General features: G+C 39.2%; 1 protein-coding gene and 1 long non-coding RNA gene across 2 annotated transcripts in view; one reads left to right on the forward strand and one right to left on the reverse strand.

The window, feature by feature from the left end:
* Window positions 1-21,890, reverse strand: part of LOC114246208 (juvenile hormone acid O-methyltransferase-like) — a 28,486-nt gene that overhangs the window by 4,608 nt on the left and 1,988 nt on the right. The window lies entirely within an intron of this gene.
* Window positions 21,096-21,890, forward strand: part of LOC149501776 (uncharacterized) — a 423,933-nt gene continuing 423,138 nt past the window's right edge. Inside the window, exon 1 of the long non-coding RNA XR_016323946.1 lies at window positions 21,096-21,448. This is a non-coding gene — a long non-coding RNA (uncharacterized LOC149501776). The remainder of the gene's footprint in view (window positions 21,449-21,890) is intronic.

Genomic DNA, 21,890 nt, shown 5'->3' on the forward strand with positions numbered 1-21,890 from the left:
TCACATTCATAGTTAACGCTCTCTTACCAACCTCATTTTCATTTCGTCTCATCACATGTCCATACCATCCCAAACGTGCACTCCTCAGTTTCTCTGTCACAGGTGTCAATTTCAGACTTTCTCTAACATATTAATTCCGTATTCTATCCATTCTCGTTACTCCACACATCCATCGCAACATTCGCATCTCTGCTGCATGCAATCGCCTTTCATCCGCCACTTGATTTAATGTACTATCGTAAAATTAATAAAAATATTACAGAACCATCATCGATAATATATTTTGTGATCGAAGAGGAGCGTTGTTAAATTCATTAAGTAATGTACATCTGAATTTAAAAGAAGCGTTAATTTAAATACAATAATGTTTCTTTATTTTAAATATTCACTAGAATCTACGATGCAGCTGTAATAAATTACATAAGATAAAACTTGCCGTATAACTTATAATGTTGACGGTTAAAAGAGTGTCGAATGGAATTCATTGTGAGTATTTTTTCCCTTAACTATTTGCTGGTAGCCTAAAGGGCTATAGACCTTCGTCGACATTCTTCACGTACTCCGGTGCTTTGACGGCTATCCTGCAGAATCGGGTTTGGATGTCCTGGAGAGAGCTTAATGCGGGCCGCGTGAGTAAACACTACACTTGTATAGGTTATGACGAAACCTGTGCAAGTTTTGTAGAGTGTCGCAGACTGGGATAGAGACTATGGGATAGAGTCGACCGAGTAGAAACGCGACTCGGTCACGTACGGACTGAGGACCGAATCTCATTCTTCTGTTGAGGGTGATGCCTAGGTATTTTGCCTTCGAGGCTCATGGTATGGGCTAGTCACAATTTCGATGGCAGGACGGAAGTTACCGCGCCTGATGGTGATGAGATATTAGCAGTGATGTTTGGAGGGCACTGTAATTTATGTAGGTTCGTAGGTTCGTGGAATGCACTAGCAGAGGTTTTATGTGAGAAAAATATTTATTATCTATAGTGGCGTCGGATGACAAAAACTTTAGTGGTTAGGAAGCGCGCGGCGTTCGTTGCTTTGGTCACAGCACTGACTTCGTTCGCCTCAGGTCATCGGTCCGAGGCCCCCTCACCTCTCGTTGAACCCCGCGCACTCCCTCTTACAAATCTTGTTAATTTAAAACTAAGCTAAAAATTTACTAACTTCTTTTAACAAAACGAATTCACCATACAAACAAACATACACCAAATATACTAATCACAGCTCCAAATTTATATTTAACGCATCGCTAACACGCCCCACCCCAGTGCTGCCTCAGCAGCACTCACTCTCAACTCGTAATCGAGCGATGCGCGTGACCGATCTAGTTAAAATTCCCATGCCCCACCCCAGTGGGGACTCGCGGGCGGTATGAAGGTCCATTTGATTCCGTGATTGGAAGCCTTATCTTTCAACACATCTTCGTCTAGATCTTTTATAGACTTCTTCAGTTCCGTATTCGCTCCTCGCAAGTTTGTTCCATTATCGGAGTACATATACTGTGGCCATCCACGTCTTGCGGCCATCCTTCGTAATGCCATAATAAATGAGTCCGCGGTAAGATTATTTACTAGTTCCAGATGAATAGCTCGTACCGTCAAGCACGTAAACAGGACGCCGTATCTTTTTTCGCGGCGTCTTCCTACCGTGACTTCCATGGGACCAAATAAATCCACGCCGCAATAAGTAAAAGGTCGTTGCTGATGGGCCATTCGCGCGCCAGGTAAGTCACCCATTCTTTGTACTGCTGGTTTAGATTTTTTTATTCTACAAAATGAGCATTTAGATGTTATATGTTTAACGGTAGGTCTCAGTCTTGTGATCCAGTATCTTTGTTTGACTTCATTTACTATTGTTTCTTGATTTCCGTGTGCGTAGTAATAATGATAATATTTCACGATCAATCTAGCAATGTAGCTTCTTCCGTCTAGTATAATAGGGTTTTTGATTCAGGTAGAATGCCAGTAGCAGCACCGATGCGGCCACCGACTCGTATAACTCCATACTCGTCTAAGTAAGGGGACAAGGTAAGTATATTACTTGTTTTTGATACACATCCACTGTTTTTTATTTCAGTTAACTCTTTTTTAAACGATTCAGCTTGTGATTTTTTCAGTAACAATATTTCAGCTTTCTCCATAGTATCGTCGAACTCAAAGGTAAGTTTTTTGCATTTGTTTATAAACTTTATAGTCGCGAGCGTCATTTCTTATCCATTGCAGCACAGTCGTCGAGTCGCTCCAAAATATTCGTTGCTCAGGCTTTATAATAGGTTCTCTAGTGACTGAGTCCGCTAGTCTTGCCGCTAAGACAGCGGCTTGAAGTTCCAAACGTGGAATGGTAATAGGTTTGTTTCCTGCAACTCGAGATTTGCTCGCAATGAATGCTACGCGTATGTTAAACTCGTCGTCAATCCATCTTCAGTACGCGACGGCGCAGTATGCTTTGTTAGACGCATCACAAAATATATGCATCTGTAAGTTTCTATAGCCAGTTCGAGTTAAAACTCCACTGTAATCGTCTCCACAATTAAAACTGTGCGATGCACTATTCGTAACGGATTCGGCGTGTGCTACGCTCGTAGCATTATTCGTAGCCGTAGTCCTAGAAATCGCGTTGTGTGAGGATGACAGCGGAAGGGTTTCATTATTCGTCTCATTCACTCGTATGGTAGCAGCCGGATAGTACCTCGGGAAACTCACGTCTTTTAATGATTCCAGAAGATAAATCCATTTCGACCATTTTTGGAATACCGTTTCGGTTATGTAATCATCCCAGGTTATTTTAGATTTCCAAATTTCTTGTAGCATAATTTTTCCATTTATGGTGAACGGCGCTAGAATGCCATAAACGTCAAAAATGGACATAATCACGCGTAACATTTCCCTCTTGGTAGGCTTTTGAGTTCCGTTTATAATAGTTTCGGGTATCCGCTTGAAAGACACGTCGAATCTGAGAGTATCATCATTTGGATGCCAAATCAATCCGAGCGTACGTTCGCCTTCATACAGTTGACCTGTATTAAATTTAACAGCTGCTTCGCCCAATAAATCTTTAGGTAAACTCGCGAGTATTTTTTTACTATTACTCGTCCAATTCCGCATCTGGAACCCGCCTTGCTTGTGAATAAACATAATGTTGTGAATTAATTGTATTGCGGCCTCCTCGTTAGGTAGACTATCTATATAATCGTCCATATAGTGACTTCTATATATGGCGGAAGCAGCAGCGGGCATTGATGACTCATACCGCTGAGCGTTTTTATTTTTTACAAACTGAGCTATAAATGGCGAACAATTAGCACCAAAAATTAATGACGTCATAACGTAAGTGTTTATATTTCCCTCCGGTTCTTCTCTATATAAAAAACGGAAGGCATCCTGGTCTTCTGGTCGAATTTTTACTTTGAGAAACATATCTTTAATATCTCCAGAAACAGCTATTCGATTTTCTCTAAATCGCAACATGATGCCGAATAATGACATTAGTAGGTCGGGCCCTTTCAATAAGTAATCATTCAGGGACAAACCGTTTGTTTTGGCCGCGGCGTCAAACACTAAGCGCAGTTTCTTTTTGTTCGGGTTATCGACACCAAAGTGAGGTAAATACCAAGTTTTCAGTGGTGTAACATTTGAGCTGATCAGTCTTTTTGCGAAATCATTTTCAAATAAATGTCGTATTCGTTCTTCGTATCTTTTAGCATATTCTTTGTTATTTTTTAATTTTTGTTCGACTCCTTTTAGTCTACGGAGAGCTGTTAGGTACGAGTCCGGCATCGTACAAGTCTCATCCCGCCAAGGTAAGCCAACATGCCATTGACCATTGACGAGAGTGGAGGTTCGTTCTAAAATTTCAACAGCGCGTAAATCTTCCGAGTTCTGTCTTGGTTTGCCAGACACGCCCATGGACTCGATTGAGAACAACCTTCGCACCTCCTCGTGGATCTCTCGCAAAGTACATTCAGATTCTATGACATCACTGGAGACAAACAATGAAGTGTGACGTGCAGCAGAATTAGGTAGGTAAGCATTAGGTACTCTTCCTTGGAGGCACCAACCCAGAGTCGGGCTTACCCACTCTCATTTCCAGAGGTAACAGGAGGTGACAATTATCTTGTCCAATTAAAACTTGCGGATGCAGTTGTGTTGTGGTGCATAAGTTATGGCTGATGTCATTTAGGTGCATATATTTTTTAACATTTACTGTAGGCAAACTTTGTGGTAGGTTTAACTCTTCGACAATCCGTGGATCGATTGTAAACATCTTGTTATCGGTACTACACTTACTACACAGTGTCACGTTTGCTAGCTGCGCATCGCACACTAATTCTGTATCGTTCCACGCGCCGCGCACACGAAGACGTTCGTGGCGGCCGCGCAGTCCCACTTGTAATGCCAGCGGAGCGCTAATCAACGACACAGTCGAGCCATCGTCGAGCAAGGCGGTCGTGCTAACAATTCCGTTCGGTCCGTGAATATTTATAGGCACAATTTTTAACATTACGGAACAGCTGACATTAATATTTGTTACTATTTCAGACTGAACTTCAATTTCAGGTGGCGCTTCAGATTGTACTGCTGATACAGATTGAGTGTCGTTTCGACTCGGCACATAATGCAGTAAGCGGTGATGCGATTGTCCACAATTGCTTACGTCACAGCTTGGAGCGGAGCACGTTTCCCTACGATGATGCGCTAATAAACACTTATAACAAATGCCGTAACGCTTCACATGGAACCATCTGTCCTTTCTTAGTGATTTTTTAAATTTTTTACACTCAGTTAATTTATGGCTACCGGTACGACAATAACCACATTTTTGTACACTTTGTCCGTCTTGCACTAAAATTGTTTGTATATTGTTCACTTTATCATAAAGTTTACGTTTGAAATTGTCCGTCCTAGATTGCAATAAGGTAGCACTACAGGTTGATACTTTTACAGCTTCTTCGGTGAGGAAATCTGACAGCACCTCTAGTCTAGGTTTCGGCGATTCAGCTGTGATAAGCGGATGACTATAATCTGTCCACTTGGTGAGCAGAGTCGTGGGTAACTTGAATAAGATAATGTTAGCCACTTCCATGCCTTGCAGGTACTCTTGGCGACCAAGGGCTCGTACAGCGGCCACGTAGTTTTTCACTTTGCCTGAAAAGGGTACTATTTCTTTGTGGTAGTCCGTAGGCAGTGGGTTCATCTTCTTTACGCCTACCACGATGCGAGATAGAATGACGTCAGCGTTTCCGAACTGTAGTTTTAAAGTGGAAATTATTTCTGCAATAGAAGCACCACTAATAAGTAGGCCGGCGACGGCTTCTTGTGCGATACCTCGTAAACACTTTCGTAACCGCCAATGGTTTTCTTTATCGCTGAAGTTGCAGACTTCAGTCGATTCCCGGTAGGCCTGCTCGAAATGTAGCCACTCTTTTGGGTCTCCGCTGAAGATAGGGAGTTCTTTTGGAGTGCTGAGACGACTAAGTAGCTTAGTATTTTGCTGGATGGCCGAGGACGTCATAAGTTCTTTGAATGCACTCGTGAGTTGTTGAACTGCGTCGTTGTCGGCCGGGCTTGAGTGTGACTTGTGTTTATCACTGTTGAGCTTAGTGGCCTGCTGCAGTTCCTGTTGACTACGCTCTAACCATTTTTCTATATCACCGCCATTGCTTTTCTCCGATATTTCTGATGGTGGACTGTATTCTTCTTCGAGTTCTGCTAGATCCGCCGCTAACTTTTGATCAATGAGTTCCATTTGAATACGCGCCTTCGCCTGAGCTGCTTCTAGTTCCAGTTTCTTTTTCTGGATTTGTATTGATTTTGATGATGACATTTTCTTGGACCTGACTGACTGACGTGATGCTAGTGAAGGCGGATTTTGTTTTTCGGTTCGTTCCGATTTCACTGCACTCGCGGCACAAGAACTTTTTGCGTCATGCTCATCGTCGTTTTTTCTTTGTTTGTTGGCGGTACTGCGGGTATTTACCATTTTTTTCTTTTGCGGTGGCGTGAAGAACATTCGCGATCGGGGTCGTAGGACCAATTGTAATTTATGTAGGTTCGTAGGTTCGTGGAATGCACTAGCAGAGGTTTTATGTGAGAAAAATATTTATTATCTATAGTGGCGTCGGATGACAAAAACTTTAGTGGTTAGGAAGCGCGCGGCGTTCGTTGCTTTGGTCACAGCCTCACAGCACTGACTTCGTTCGCCTCAGGTCATCGGTCCGAGGCCCCCTCACCTCTCGTTGAACCCCGCGCACTCCCTCTTACAAATCTTGTTAATTTAAAACTAAGCTAAAAATTTACTAACTTCTTTTAACAAAACGAATTCACCATACAAACAAACATACACCAAATATACTAATCACAGCTCCAAATTTATATTTAACGCATCTCTAACAGGCACTTTTAAAGAGCACGGCTATGCTCTTTGTGGGATTGATGCTGATGCGCCACTTGCGGAACCACTCTCCTAAATTAGGGGCTGCAATTTGGAGATTACTATGCATGAACGACATTTTCCTACTCGAGTAATAATAGGTCGCCGGCGACCGGTGTATACCGTTAATATATAGACAAAAAAGAGCGCGACAAGAGCAAAGCCTTGCGGGACCCCGGTCGAGATTTGTTGCGGAAGTCGTCGTGGCCTAAAGGATAAGACGTCCGGTGCATTCGTATGTAGCGATGCACCGGTGTTCGAATCCCGCAGGCGGGTACCAATTTTTCTAATGAAATACGTACTTAGCAAATGTTCACGATTGACTTCCACGGTGAAGGAATAACATCGTGTAATAAAAATCAAACCCGCAAAATTATAATTTGCGTAATCACTGGTGGTAGGACCTCTTGTAAGTCCGCACGGGTAGGTACCACCACCCCGCCTATTTCTACCGTGAAGCAGTAATGCGTTTCGGTTTGAAGGGTGTGGTAGCCGTTGTAACTATGCTGAGACCTTGGAACTTATATCTCAAGGTGGGTGGCGCATTTACATTGTAGATGTCTATGGGCTCCAGTAACCACTTAACACCAGGTGGGCTGTGAGCTCGTCCACCCATCTAAGCAATAAAAAAAATTAAAAATAAAAAGACAGCGAGTTCCCTCGACTCGATACTGAAACGAATGGTTCGACAAGAAGTGAAAGAGGTGAAATGATGACCATCAGACTGTCTGGCACTCCCATGGTGTACAATTTATAAATTAAACCGTTATACTAGATATGATCAACCGCCTTCGCGATATCGAAGGAGATGGCTACCATGGGGACGAGTCTGCGTCTGTTTGGCCTTACTAAGATGTGCAACCTGAGGTGATGCGCTTGTTGAATGTGTTTCGCGCGGTATCCGAATTGTTCGCCAATCAGGATGTCTTTCGAAGTGATGAAGTTCAAGAGGCGTTTGCGTATTAGCTATTCGTAAAATTTGCCTAACGCTGGTAAGAGGCTGATAGGGCGGTAGCTCGTGGGTTCGTTTATAGGTTTTCCAGATTTATGTATGCTGATAACGTTTGATTCTTTCCACATCGCGGGAAAGATGCAGTTCATTATAGCGGCATTTTAAATTTAGACCAACATGCTTATTAGTTGGGCCGATACCAAATTTAATATACGGTTATGGATGCCGTCGGAGCCGGGGCTGCTTTGATTTCATTTGATTTGATTTGAATCATTTAATCGTTAAACCATTTGGCTACTTTGTTTACGTTCGCACCAATAGTTCCTGGAACACAGATTATGATACCAAGAATGCTGCGCCCACCAGTACAGCGGTATCTCGAGGATTATAGTAGTATGTCTTGTTTTTAATAAGAAGATACTCAATAGACAGGATCCTGTCTATTTTTGACCCGAGTAATCATTTGTCGAAGCTTTGGAAACGCATATGAGAATCAAATATTCTTTTTCATGTTGTGATTATATTTATGGGCTCTGGTAGTAATATTAAGTAATGGGTGGGCTGTGATATTGCAGCACATTAAGAAAACAAAAAAAAACATTTGAATTGCATTCAGTTAGTACTTAATGAAATAAATTAAAGGTAAATAGCTGGTTTTAACGGATTTCAAAAAAAGGAGGAAGTTATCAATTCGACATTATTTCTTTTTTTACCAGGCGAACTGATTTTGATGAGTTTTTTTATTTGAAAGCTGATGCTTTTTGTATTTCATTTACCAAGATTTAACCAGTAGGTAGTTTTTGACTTGTCCGTAACAATAGATATTTAATTGTTTCTTCATTTTTCATTTTATTGTGTTTTATTAGTCTTATTAAAGTACTAGCTGTGCCCGCGACTCCGTCCGCGTTGAATAGCGACTTTGGGCAGCAGTTTTAGGACATATCTTTTGGTTTATAAGCACCGTCATTTAGGTATTTAGAAAAATCTAATTTAAAGTAATGCTTCTCTATACACGACATAGACGTATAGCCGTCGGGGATCAAAGCATACAGGTTGCTAGGATTGCTAACATGTGACAGAGCTACATAACCGTGTGACCGAGTTGACTGTGTGAAAACCAGTTAACACTTATATCTACACCCACAACTTTTAGCGTCTGACCTTGGGCTTTATTTATTATCATCACGAAGCATAGGCTCAATGGAAACGCGATCGGTAGTGAGTTGTGCTTCCCGTTCTTCTAGTGTCTCCCGAGACCGGGCAAGCTTTTGCTGTCAGAACCCTCTGAGAGCTCAGACGGATTTCCTTATCAGTAAAGGTCTCAGACTCAAGCGATAGTGCATGCGCCTCGCGATCGGCAGTGAGACGTGCTTCTCATTCTGCAAGTCTCTCCTGAGACCGGGTATTTGCTGTCCGAATCCTCTGAGAGCTCAGACGGATTCCCCTATCAGTAAAGGTCTCAGACTCAAGCGATAGTGCATGAGCCTCGCAATCGGCAGAGAGACGTGCTTCTCGTTCTTCAAGTGTCTCCTGAGACCAGGTAATTGCTGTCCGAGCCCTCTGAAAGCTCAGACGGATTTCCCTATTAGTAAAGTTCTCAGACTCAAGCGAAAGTGCATGTGCCTCGCGATCGGCAGTAAGACGTTTTTCTCGTTCTTCAAGTGTCTCCTAAAACCAGGCATTTGCTGTCCAAACCCTCTGAGGAGCTCAGGCGGGATTCCCTAGCAGTGAAAGTCTCAGACTCACGCGATAGTGTATAAGATTAACGATCGATAGACAAACTTGCGTCACGCTGTTCCCTGTTCACCCTAATTCGAGTGGTCTTTTTTTGAGAACAATGTGGACTCAATCGAGATTCTCGCTGAGCCAAAGTTTCTCTAACACGAAACCTCGCCTGACGTTCCTGAGATGTAGTGAGTATTGTCTCATGACCTGCTTCAGATTCCTGTGATCGAACTAATTCCATCCTTTTAGCATTCCTGCTGCACTTTTTTTTTTTTTTTTTTTTTTTTTTTTTTTTTTTTTTTTTCTCTATCCTGCAACTTAGCAATCTGTTTCTTGAAAAACAATAATCTAATCTGTTGTCAGATTTTCATCAGGAACAGTTTAGTCAGCTGAGTTGTGTCCCCAGTGGTACCATTCTCATCTTATATCTGCAAATCTTTTTGCTAGGTCTGGTATACTACTCCTTTTCAGGCGAGAGTATCTTAGGCTGCCCTCCCCCTGCAGCTCTGCAGCCAGCTGATTAATGTGTTGGTCAAGTCGTGTTTGGTAATTCTTGCTGTATGTTTCAATTTCTTCTTTCACTGTTCTCAGATTCAAATCAAGATTTACATATTTGTTGCTTATGTATGGTGGAATGTTGAACATGGTTCTCATTGTTTTGCTCTGAAAACGCTCTAGTATTTCTATATTACTGTGACTGGCAGTGCCCCATACCTGTATGCCATATGTCCATACAGGCTTCAGTATTGTTTTGTAAATTGTCATTTTACTGGCGTCTGAAAGCTGCGACTTGCGTCCAATAAGCCAGTACATGCCTCTGAGTCTGCAGTCCAGCTGTTTCCTTTTTGTCCATATATGTTTGCACCACGTGAGCCGTCGGTCGAGGTGCATACCCAGATATTTAGCATCATCTGATTGTGTGATTTCTACGTCACAGAGTTTTACAGGAGGACATGTTTTCCTTCTGAGAGTGAAGGTTACTTGAACCGACTTGTCTGTGTTGACCTTTATGCGCCACTGTCTGAGCCATTTCTCGATCAGATTTAAGTGATGTTGAAGCCTATCGGATGCTGAATCTTGATTTTCATGTGTTGAAAGAATCGCAGTGTCATCAGCATATGTCGCAGTAGTAGTGGAAGCGTGAGTGGGTAAATCCGCTGTGAATATCAAATAAAGAACCGGTCTCAGTATGCTACCCTGAGGCACCCCAGAATTAATTTCGTACACGTTAGATGTGTCGGAATTGATCTTCACTTCAAAACACCTATTTTCAAGGTATGATTGAAGTAGTGGGAAAAATGAATGTGGCAACTTTTTTTTAATTTTGTAAAGCAGCCCATCATGCCAAACCTTGTCAAAAGCCTGGGAAATGTCTAGGAAGGCTGCGCAACAATATAATTTGTTTTCCAGCGCTCTCCCAATGACATCAACCAAACGATGCACTTGCTCGATAGTGCCGTGACCTTCTCTAAAGCCGAACTGGTGGGTTGGTATTATTTCTGCTAGGTGTTCTCGCATTCTGTTTAGCACAATCCCTTCAAGTATTTTTCCAACAACAGGAAGAAGACTTATGGGTCTATATGATGTCACATCTTGAGGTGGTTTTCCTGGCTTCTGTATCATAATGACTTGGGCTATTTTCCACTGGCTTGGATAGAAGGATAATCTTAGACATGCGTTTAAGATAGCAAGTATGAGCAGAAGTCCCTTTTTTGGAAGATGTTTTAAGAGGGTAGCGTCAATGAGATCATAGCCGGGGCATTTACCTTGTTTAAGTTTTCGGATGTCCCGTCTTAGTTCATTAAGCGTGACATGTTTCAACGGTAGGCACATCTGATTTGGAGAACTTAAGTATTCGTCTATTACATTGTCTAGTCTTTGGTCGTTGCTAGGAGGTGGCTCAAATACTTTTTGTAAATGCTCTGCAAATGTAGTAGCTTTCTCACCGTCGGAGCGAGCCCAGGTCCCTAGTTGTGTTTTTATAGGTGTAGCCTGTTGTTTTGGACGCTTCATGTTTTTTGTAGCTTTGTACAGAGAGTAATTTGTATCACTAGTAGGTGTCAGCTTTGTGAGGTAACTCTGTAAGTTCTCATTTGCCCATTGTTTCGTTAGCGCCTTCAGTTGTTGCGATGCTTTATTAAAAGCAGTTTTGTCTCTTTTGTAGTGGTTGTTTTGCCATTCTCTGCGGAGTCGACGTCTTTCAGTTACTCTGTCCCTAATGAACGCAGGGTATACATGCTCTTTAGCACTACTAGCTTTACCTTGGGGTGTGGACCTATTAGCTGCGCTATGGATCAATCCATTTAGGTTTTCAATGGCTTGTTCAACTTCTTCTACTGTTTTCAGTGACACCATGAGCTGTACTTCTGCTGTGATAATATTTTTGTATTCTTCCCAGTTTGTTTTTTTATTGTAGATTCTGGGTGGTGCATCATTTAATATTATCTTATTATTCAGGTTAAGAATAACTGCAGAATGGTCTGATGTGAGATCTAAGTCAGATTCCACACTGGTGTTATTGATTATAATATTTTTTGTTATGAAGAAGTCCAGTAGATCAGGAGTTTTTCGTGGATCAGTCGGCCAGTAAGTAGGTTCGCCTGTTGATAAGCAGTCAAGGTTGAGATCCTTAACAGCTTGGTAGAGTTGTCTGCCTCTAGTTGTTACAAGCCTGGAACCCCAGAACGTATGTTTAGCGTTCCAGTCGCCTCCGCTTATATAACGGTGTCCGAGCTTAGAGAAGAAATCATTATAGTCTTCCCGTGATATCTGAGGTTTGGGCGGGCAGTAGACTGCAGCAATTGTAATGTCCGAACTTTTGTCACTGACTTTGATGAGTGTAGCTTGTATCTTGTCTGTCGCGAATGGTTCGAGCGGGTGATGTTTTATGTTAGATTTTATAAGTACTGCCGTTCCTCCATGTGCACTTCCTGATGGATGATTGGTGTTGTAGATAGTATAGCCCCTTATTGAGAAAAAACTTTTACTTGTAAATCTGGCTTCAGAAATTAGTGCTATGTCAATTTTGTTCATGTTCAGGAACATTTCTAGCTCTAATCTGCGTGCGACTAGTCCGTTAGCGTTCCAAGTGATTATTCTGAGATTGGAACTAAATTTTTTTTAGGCTGCTCATTAGCTGGACAAACCTGTCCATCATGTTGTCTACCATGTTGATCATCATGGTTTGAATTCTGTTGAACATCTTATCAAGGATGTCACCCAGTTGTTGCACTTGAAGTGGTTCGTTTGAATTAATTATGTTGTCTGTTTTAGATTTTATTGCTTCAGCATAAGTTAGTCTATTTTTATTACTGGTACTAAATTTCTTAGGCTGTGAAATATCTACATCTGGGAGTCTGGTTTGTCTGTTTATTATATTTGTGTGCGTGTTTTTCGGTTGTATTTTCAGTATATGCTCCTTGTATTGTTTATATTTGACACGTCCTCTATAACTAGCAGGGTGCTTTTGCTGACAGTTCGCACATGTAGCTTCTGTGTCTTTAGTTTTTTTACAGGTGCTGGTGGGGTGGTCTTCTCCGCACTTGACGCATCTGAAAGGTCGGTAGCACTGATTTTTAGAGTGACCAAATCTTTGACACCTTTTACACTGGATAATTTCTTTTTTCTTGTAGGGCGGTTCGAATGATACCTTCATGTGATTTAGGAATTTTAAATTAAATATATCTTTATTGCTTGGCTTGGGTTCCAGGTCTACATAGAACAAAGGTAGAGGTTCTTTTGAGGTTCGGTGGCGTACATTTACAATTTGCCTTACTTCGTGCCCGTGTTCTTTGAGTTTTTCCTTTATTTCAATAGTATCCTCTGAGCTGTGGAGGCCTCTTAGTAGAACTCTGTATGGTCTTTCGCTCTTTAACATGTATGTGTAATGGCTAATATTGTCTGAGATAAAATTTTCTCGTATTGATTTATATATTTCTATACTTGCTGGCATTATTTTCACAATGTGTCCTGACTTGAGTGTTGTCATAGTGTAGTCGTCTGCTGATGCAATTTCTTTTAATTTATTTCGGAGGGCGCTGATGTCCAGGACACCAGTAACAAATATTGGTTCTGGTTTTGGTGGTTTTTCTATTTCTATATTGTCTGTTGTAGATTCCTCACTGTCTAAAATATCGAATTGATTCTTTGTAGTTATTGCATAAGTGGTTGTGTTAGGCTTTTTCTTTACCTTTTCAGTCTGTGGGGAGTCGGTTTCCACTCTCTTTCTTTTGGCTGGCGGAATTCTGTCCTGTTGCCAGTCGTGCTTGATTTGATCTTTCGTACTAAATATTATTTCAGGGACGTTGATGTCTTGCGGTATAGTACCGAGTGAGTTGCTGCGTGCTTTTGTAAACATGCTCTTGTGCAAGGTTGATTGAATCATAGTAGGGTTTGTTTTATTTTTTTGTTTTTCATTCATTTTGTTCCCACGAGTATTGAACGAAGTACAAGGTCACTTAGGGGTGACGCCATTCCCTAAGAAGGCAGAGTACAACTACGTTTGCCATGTCCGTAGAGGTCGATCGCTATCGACTGATCTCCCATCAGCCATGCAGTCCCTTGGCGCGAGGTCTCACCGTGGACTTGGGGTGATTTTTATAGAAGTTTTCTTCTTCGTGGCCCAGACAATGAAGCCAAGACCGCCGATCCTGTCGTTACAGGGTTGCGGCTAGTGAGGGTCATTTCCTACTCCCACTGATAGGCCAAGCTTGCGCTGGTTTGGTCGAGTTAATTTACCGCCGCTCGAGACCCGGCGTTGTTATTCATTTAGCACCACCCAGGGGACACGTGTAGGGTTATGGTTAGGTAATTCCTACGGACGCGAATAACACTATCCCCCCCTGCTGCACTGGGAGAGGTTTCATCTTTTTCGAGGCATTCTTACAATAAGTAGTACCTACTAACACAACGTTGTTTGGTAAACACGTACTTATCATAAAACTAAAAATTATGTGGTGTCGTGGGACACCAGGTAGGAACGAAGTTCCTTCGGCTAATGTAGAATCGACACAAATTGCAAAAAAAATCGTGCTCAATTTTATGTAGGTTTTCTTGATTTTTCTCTTAAATTTTGCTGATTAGTTTTTATTTAAGTACAAGAAAGTATTTAGGAAATTCAGTATTTTAGGAAATAATAAATTACTTAAAATAAAAAAACATCGTAATTCAAATTATCAACTAAAATAACAAAATATGTCTCTTTATTTTTGTTTGACAACATAAAATTACATAGAAATAGAATAGAAAAATAGAAATAATAATAGAAAGAGAATGGATGAGAGAACGAAAAGAAAGAGGGAGAAAGAGAAAGGTATTATACACTACTCGCTTGTGTATGCGACTGTCGCGCCTGCGCACGTCTCATTTAACGGTTTTATTCCACGCACTTTTTTCCACGCTCTTTTTTCCACGGATTTTTTCTTACGGTTTTACTATTACATTTTTTTCAGTTCGGTCGCGCAGCAAAATCCCTGTCCCCTCCAAGCCTGCCGTAAGGAACTTCGTTCCAAAACTAAATTATAAATACTTACAGATTATTACACAGTTTAACTTTATTACAGTTTATTAATTATTAATAACTATGAAGTCGTGTCAGCCTAATCTTTTAACTATAGAAAACAAACGTGCCTATGGGTTAATTTATTCATCGAGCCCTTCGTCGCAAGCGACGGGTTCGTCAAGGAAGCAGCGGCGCGTAGTCGGCGCGCTTTACATACCCGCGCGACCGCGCAGGCGTAAACAATCAATAAACGCCCAGCTACGTGATTCTTTAAATTGGCATAACCTTTTTATTTATGAACCGATTGACATTAAACAAACACTAAATGTTAAGTAAAGCTTACCACAATAAATTAGTGAAAACCAGATTTAAATCAGCAGAGCTGTTTCTGAGATTAGCGTGCACAAACGCACAGACAAACAGATAAAAAGACAAAAATTCTATAAATCACTTTTTTGGGTTCTATTGCGTTCATAAAGCCCCCTATAACAGTTTTCCTGAGATATCTTCCATGAACAGACAGCGACCAGTTACGATTTTATTTTATGTATTGATGATAATAACTTTCCCATAAAAACGCATGGTCCGTGCATTAACTGCATGGATACTCTTCTTGAAACTTGAAGTAATTACGTAGCTCGTATAAATGAAATGCAAACAAAATACTCAAAAGACCTCTTCAAACAACATTATAGTCATAAAACATTTAGTTTTCTTGCTACACAACTGAACAAGCAAATTATTTTCTTTCAAATTCAAGGTGCGACGTTGAGTACCAGACCGCAAGTTTGAATTAAAATAAATATATTATAGTTAATAAATAAAATAAAGTTTAAAACCTCCAAAATACCCATGACCGATAAGCTAAATGTTAATGATATTAAGTTAAAGTAATAAAAATTATTGCATTGTTATCAATTTTTGAAACGTATGTAAAATAAGGTAATCAGACGTTTCGTACGAGTGTTGTAGAAAAATTCCGTTAAATATATGTTTAAATTATATTTAAAGGAAGACTCCCTTTTACGTTAAGTTTTCTGCGCTTGCGCTGTTTGAAAATTAACATAGAATGACAATAAAACAGCAGTGACAGAGATGAAGAAATATGAAGTTATAAAAATAATTTCTTTGTAGAATTGTGAACGAATTTACTATAAAATAGACTTTAAATGTCGTTCCTTTGTTTTTTACATAGCAAGCATAATAATATTGAAGTCTTATTTAAAATTATATCAGTAAGTTTACACAATTATAAGTTCATATATATTATTTAAATTGTTTACGTAATAAATTAATAACCGCTTAATGTGTCTTTTTTCTTTATTTGAGACAATAATGAATAGAATAATTAGTATGGAAATAGTTTATCTTCGAAAATTTAAACAATATTAGCATTCGCTTTGCATGTATTCTAAGTAATGTAATGTCTAACTAAATAAAACCGAATATTCCGGTTGCTTACTTAGTAATGTGAATGTTGTTAAAAATACCTTTTGTTTTCACTTGCACTTTTATTATCACACTATTTGATAACACGGTTCTTTAATATAATTTTTCTAGATATCATTAGGTACTTGTTTCAAATTCCAAAGACATGCCATTATTAACTTTAGCATCAGTTTTTTGTATCCAACCCTGAACTTAGCATGTAGTTTTTACAAAAAACCTTTTTTTAGTTCTTAAACACTGGGAAATCCGCTTACACGTGCCCGATCGAGGGTGGTAACAGACCGGCCCCCTGATCACGTAAAAATTTGCGACAGCCACAATTTTGCAGATGTTGTGCAGACGCGTCGCGACCGATCGCAAAACGTCAAATTATTTCGTATCACGTACCGCGATTGTTCGCTTACCGCTTACTGCAGTTTTCTGTCATACAACTAGCGCCAGTCGCAATCGGGTAGCAATAATTGGCACTAAAAAGCCACATTACTTTTTTTTTTTGCTGAACAAACCGGCAAATGAATTTATAAAAGCGCGTTACATATAAACATTTCAAAATGTTTAAGTGGAATTCACGTTTGAAACGCCAAGTGAGAGCTGCTAATTCTGTTCTTTTCGATGAAGCGTTACTAAAAATAAGTGATCTAATAATAATTTTTGCTTTATTTTGAATAATAGCTATAAAAATGTAATTGTGTCGTGTCAAACACTGATAACATTTTTTTTTTGTAATCGTTTGATAATTTGTAAACAGATAGTTGTTTACGTTACGAACCTATTTTAAAAAAGAATGGATCAAAATTATAGCCTAATTTATTAATTTCATTATCAATTAAGTAAGTACATAAGCTCACAACCCATCTAGTGTTAAGTGGTATAGACCTCACAACGTGAATGCCGCCCCCACCTTTAGAAACGAGGTCTGAGTTTCAACTGTATACCAAAACGGCTGCCCCATTCTTCAAATTGCAACGCATTACTGCTTCGCGGTAGAAATGGGCGGAATGGTGGTCTTGCGGGTTAATCAAACGTCCTACCACCAACGATTTCTTAAAGAATATTTGCTAATTTGATTTTAAATAAAAGATGAATGAATCCTTAATCATGGAAGTCTTCCATGTATTTATGTCAAATACGTGTTTCATTGGATTTATTGATATCTGCCTGCGGGATTCTAACACTGGTTCAGTCGCATCTTTATTAGAAAGTCGGCCGTCTCTACTACACCGCTTAGGCCACGACGATTTAAAATTAAATAGTAAATTCTAGAATAAATGATTTAGTTTTATGGTTTTATCAATAATAACGTGTACAACAGATCCATCTCACGCCGACATGAGGCCGACAACGCTAGAACAACCAGTCGATGATATTCTAGGCGAGATGCTGCTATTCTTTATCAAGTAATAGATAGTGGATTTGTTTGACTTGGCAAGAGTAGGCTTTGATTTGAATACCAGAAATATAGTGCACTCTTTCACAGCTTGAAGGGAAATAAAAGCTGTGCAGACTATTCAAAATAATGTTCACCCAGGTCATGGGCAATATGACGTGAATAGGAAACTGCATGTCAGACATTAACTTAATGTTCTATATTATTTTTAAACAAATGAATCTAATATTTTAAGACAATAAATAAATATTTATTTTTATAATTAGCCCAGTTTTTCGTCGACGAAGCCATCTTAAGAGTAGCTTCATTGCAAATATCAGGCCGATATTTAGTAAGTTATTTGTATTCAATAACCAGGTACTCTTTGCACTCACTCACTGCAGTAAGAATGTTAATCAATCATTATATTATCTAGACTATAGCGGACAACAAACAAGAGTAGACACATCGTGAGCTGTAGTTGTAGAAAGAGGAGAAAATGGAAACTAAGGCGAACCACTGGCTCATGCAGCTTTCATTTAAGCAGAGGCTGCTCGTACGCAGGCAGAGGCCGCGCATCTTCCAGCTGAGATATATAAAAAAATTCAAGGAATTGACCAACATCGGCAAAAACCTTGTTTAAAATAATAAGTTCAATTTTGTTTTAATTTTAGCTGAGTCCGTAATAGTTTATATTACCATAAAAACGAAATAGCGCTTGTTACAACAGTCAAGCAAATCCAAATATATGTTTTACTTTAGGCTGGTACTACAGTAAAATTTACGACACTAATGAGTATATTTTACGCTAATAAAACTACTCTCCACTTAGCATTTCAAAATAACTATTTATTTTTTTATTGCTAAGATGGGTGGACGAGCTTACAGCCCACCTGATGTTAAGTGGTTACTAGAACCCATAGCCATCTACAACGTAAATGCGCCACCCACCTTGAGATATAAGTTCTAAGGTCTCAGTATAGTTACAACGGCTGCTCTACCCTTCAAAACGAAACGCATTACTGCTTCACGGTAGAAATAGGCGGAGTGGTGGTCCCTACTCGTGCGGACTCACAAGTGGTCCTACCACCAGTAGAATACCAGTATTTAGCTTCATTGTATATTTTGTATTCACAGTATTTGGCATGTTCTGCTTCTAGTCTATAGGGTTATAGAGCTATCACCTTGCTATCATCCTACTTACCTCGGCCCCAAGTTCAGTTATGTTTCTTTGAAGTTATCGGCAGTCGATATTATATTTCAATTGTGGCTTCAATTTCATGCGGCAAGAAGTTGGACAAACAAACTACGATTTCCTAATTTAAGAATTATTATTCAAATAAAACAAAATTACACAAAAAAAAATATTATCAAACTTATCTAACGGCCGTCTGGTGTAGTGGTAAGTGACATGGTCGCTACACAAGGGGGTCGCGGGTTCGAATCCCGCCAAGGGAAGATATTTGTATGATAAATATAAATGTATTTTCCAGGGTTATGGATGTATATTAAATATATGTATGTGTATAATAAAAATCCTACATTTATTTCCGTTATCTGGTACCTGTAACACAAGTTCTTTACGAACTTATCACAGGACCAGTTAACGTGGCGTGATTGTTAGTAAATATTTATATTTATATTATTATTATTATCACAATGAACTAAAATCAGTGGTGGTTGATCCACATTTTGTCTAAATGATGAATTATGTTTTTCATTTTGTAAGTAATATTCATGTAAGTATCCAACAAAATCTAGAAGAATTATGAATTACTAGTCGATTTGTTATTCATTCTATTCTATTATTTAAAACAGCAGTATATACAATAATATATATAACAACACAACATACAAACGGGGTTAATATAAAGATAAAATGATACAGAACAAATTGAGCATGACAGATTAAAACATTGTCTTAATAAAACAACCTCACAATTTTGCTTTCAAATAGTTATGAATCCATCCTTTACTATAAACACAAAAATGTTAAGGAAATATGTATATTTCCACTAAGCACAATTAAAAAATTATAGGCAGAAATAATTAGGCTATTCTTGCCCTCTCAGTTCACATAATTAAGAACAGCAGTTTTAAAAATATCTACATAAAATTACTAGAATACAGAGGTTGGACTAAATTTAATGTCTGTTCTCCACAATCCAATTGAACCACCCTTGAATGTTGACATGGTGCTAAGTGCTGTGTTTCCTCTTCTCTCCCAAAAAATACAATGTTATGAATTTGATAAGAAACATCAATTTCAGCATCTTCGTCAGAGAGTTGGGGCACTGGACACCCATGTGTGTTTGCCATGTTATGCAATACAAGCTAACAATTATGGTATTGGCCATCATATGATGATCATAATGCAGTACTCTATGTACCAACAAGCATCTCCAACTGGCTTTCAATACTCACAATGGTCAACAGTGTTCCTGGTATGACAATAAACATTACTATAGTACTATATATTAACGGCCTTCCCAGTTTTAAATATACTTTTAGATTGAGTATTAATTTGTAGTCAGGTTACTGAGACAGAGCTCATGATGTTTTACTTGCCTAAAAACCAAACTTTTTCACTATTATGGTGCAGGTCCTGCATAGGCATATTCAGTTGTGTTAAGTCAGACAAATGTATCATGAAATGTTGCATCAATACTTAAAATGTTAAGATCACTATCACAGATCTGAAAAATGTAATTCTTTAGATAAGTACTATCAAATGTTTGTTATTGTGAATGATAGGCTTCATCAAAATACTTACTATTTGCACATTCTTGAAATGATAATGCTTGCGGTTCTAAAACCTTTCTTCATATACAGAAGATCTGATAAGTGCAAATGAGTGCCATCTATACACCCCGAAACCCCAGAAAAGCCAAATTTATTGTAAAACCTATAATGAAAAGAAATTTATTTACTATTATATTATGTTTTCAATCACAAAATTATTATTGTTCAAATATCTATGTACTATAAAAATAAGACAAAATTTTAATTAAAAAAAAATTATGTAGGAAAGATTAATGGTGGCCTGAAGGCCTTTCCAGTTTCACCAGGACTTGACATTTCTTAGAACTCTGTTTAAAATATAGCTATATATAGCAAAATATAGCTATAGTTATAAAGCTTCAAGAATATAACTGATCTATATGATTGACTCGTGGAAATTGTAAAATCAGTAGAACTCTTGTGCTCTATACTATAAGATAATTATTTAACTTACCCATTTATAATAACTTGTGACCCATTGTACTGTTTGCAGAAACTTTAAATGTTTCAATAAAACTGGAAGATTGTTTAATGCCATAGCCACTTCCCTAATGGCATTGGATTTACTTGAAGTTTAACTCAAAATGCAAAAAGCTCATTCCCACAGGTTTCTGGTATGAATAGATTAAGGCGTCAGGCTTGATCACGAAGATAGCGTCGCAAACGCACTGATTCGTATGTATCCGACCTAATTTCCTTAGACTCCAAAGCCCCATTTATTATTTGAGCTTTGTCCATAGTACATACCTAGAAGAAATATTAATTTGTAAAAAATAAACTTTATAACCTCAACATTAGTAATGTACTTAAATTGCCCAGCGTGGTATTTAATGTTAATACTATGGAAAACACAAACACAAATAAAGATCTAAACCAATTACACTTACCTACCTAAATCAAGTTAATTAATTTAATTTCACAAATTTTACACTTGCAGATAGTTAGCAACAATTCAGCACCAGATACAAAAGGTGTCGCAAATTTGACAAACGAAATTGCTAAATATCTGCTGTTGTGTGGCAGACAAAAGCATCCGTAATACCGACTTTAAGCCAGTTGTTGTTAGTTGTATGGAAAAGAATGCACTAAAGTTTCACAAATCGCTCTGCAGAGGCAGCACTAGTGATGGTTCGCGATCTGCTTTTTTGTTGTAAGTCCGTAATACGAAATGGACAGTTGACAGCAATATTTGCACAATATTTGTCTTCTGCTAATTGTCTGCGAAATACGTGATACAGCTGCGGGTGATGTCGAATTCCGGTGCCTCCAGAGAAGAAGAGGAAGACCTAGGTCCTCCTCCTCCTCTAATTTCTTCCAGGAGACTACGTCTTGAGAAAGGCGCGCGATCCTATTGAGGCGAAATCCTATTGAGGTCCATCACACCGGGACGAAACCTACGGTACCCGTATTTCCGATAGGACTGGATTTCATCAAGTGGCGCACAGGTGCCACTTTTCACCACCTCACTGCCAGATCGAAAGTCGAGAACCGGGCGCTCCCGCACCCCCCTTTCCCACCTTCTGCGCTGAATAGCGCAACAGGGATTCCACTCCTTTTTGCTCCTTTCCCCTCCTTCACGAAACACCATGACCAGGTCGCAAAACCCAGTCATGACCTCCCATAAGCTTTTAAAAAAACATACCGATCCATTTTTGTGATCTGACAACTTTTTTAATTTGTTTATTG

The sequence above is a fragment of the Bombyx mandarina genome, chromosome 12 (assembly GCF_030267445.1).
Source record: "Bombyx mandarina strain Sakado chromosome 12, ASM3026744v2".
Classification (NCBI taxonomy): domain Eukaryota; kingdom Metazoa; phylum Arthropoda; class Insecta; order Lepidoptera; family Bombycidae; genus Bombyx; species Bombyx mandarina.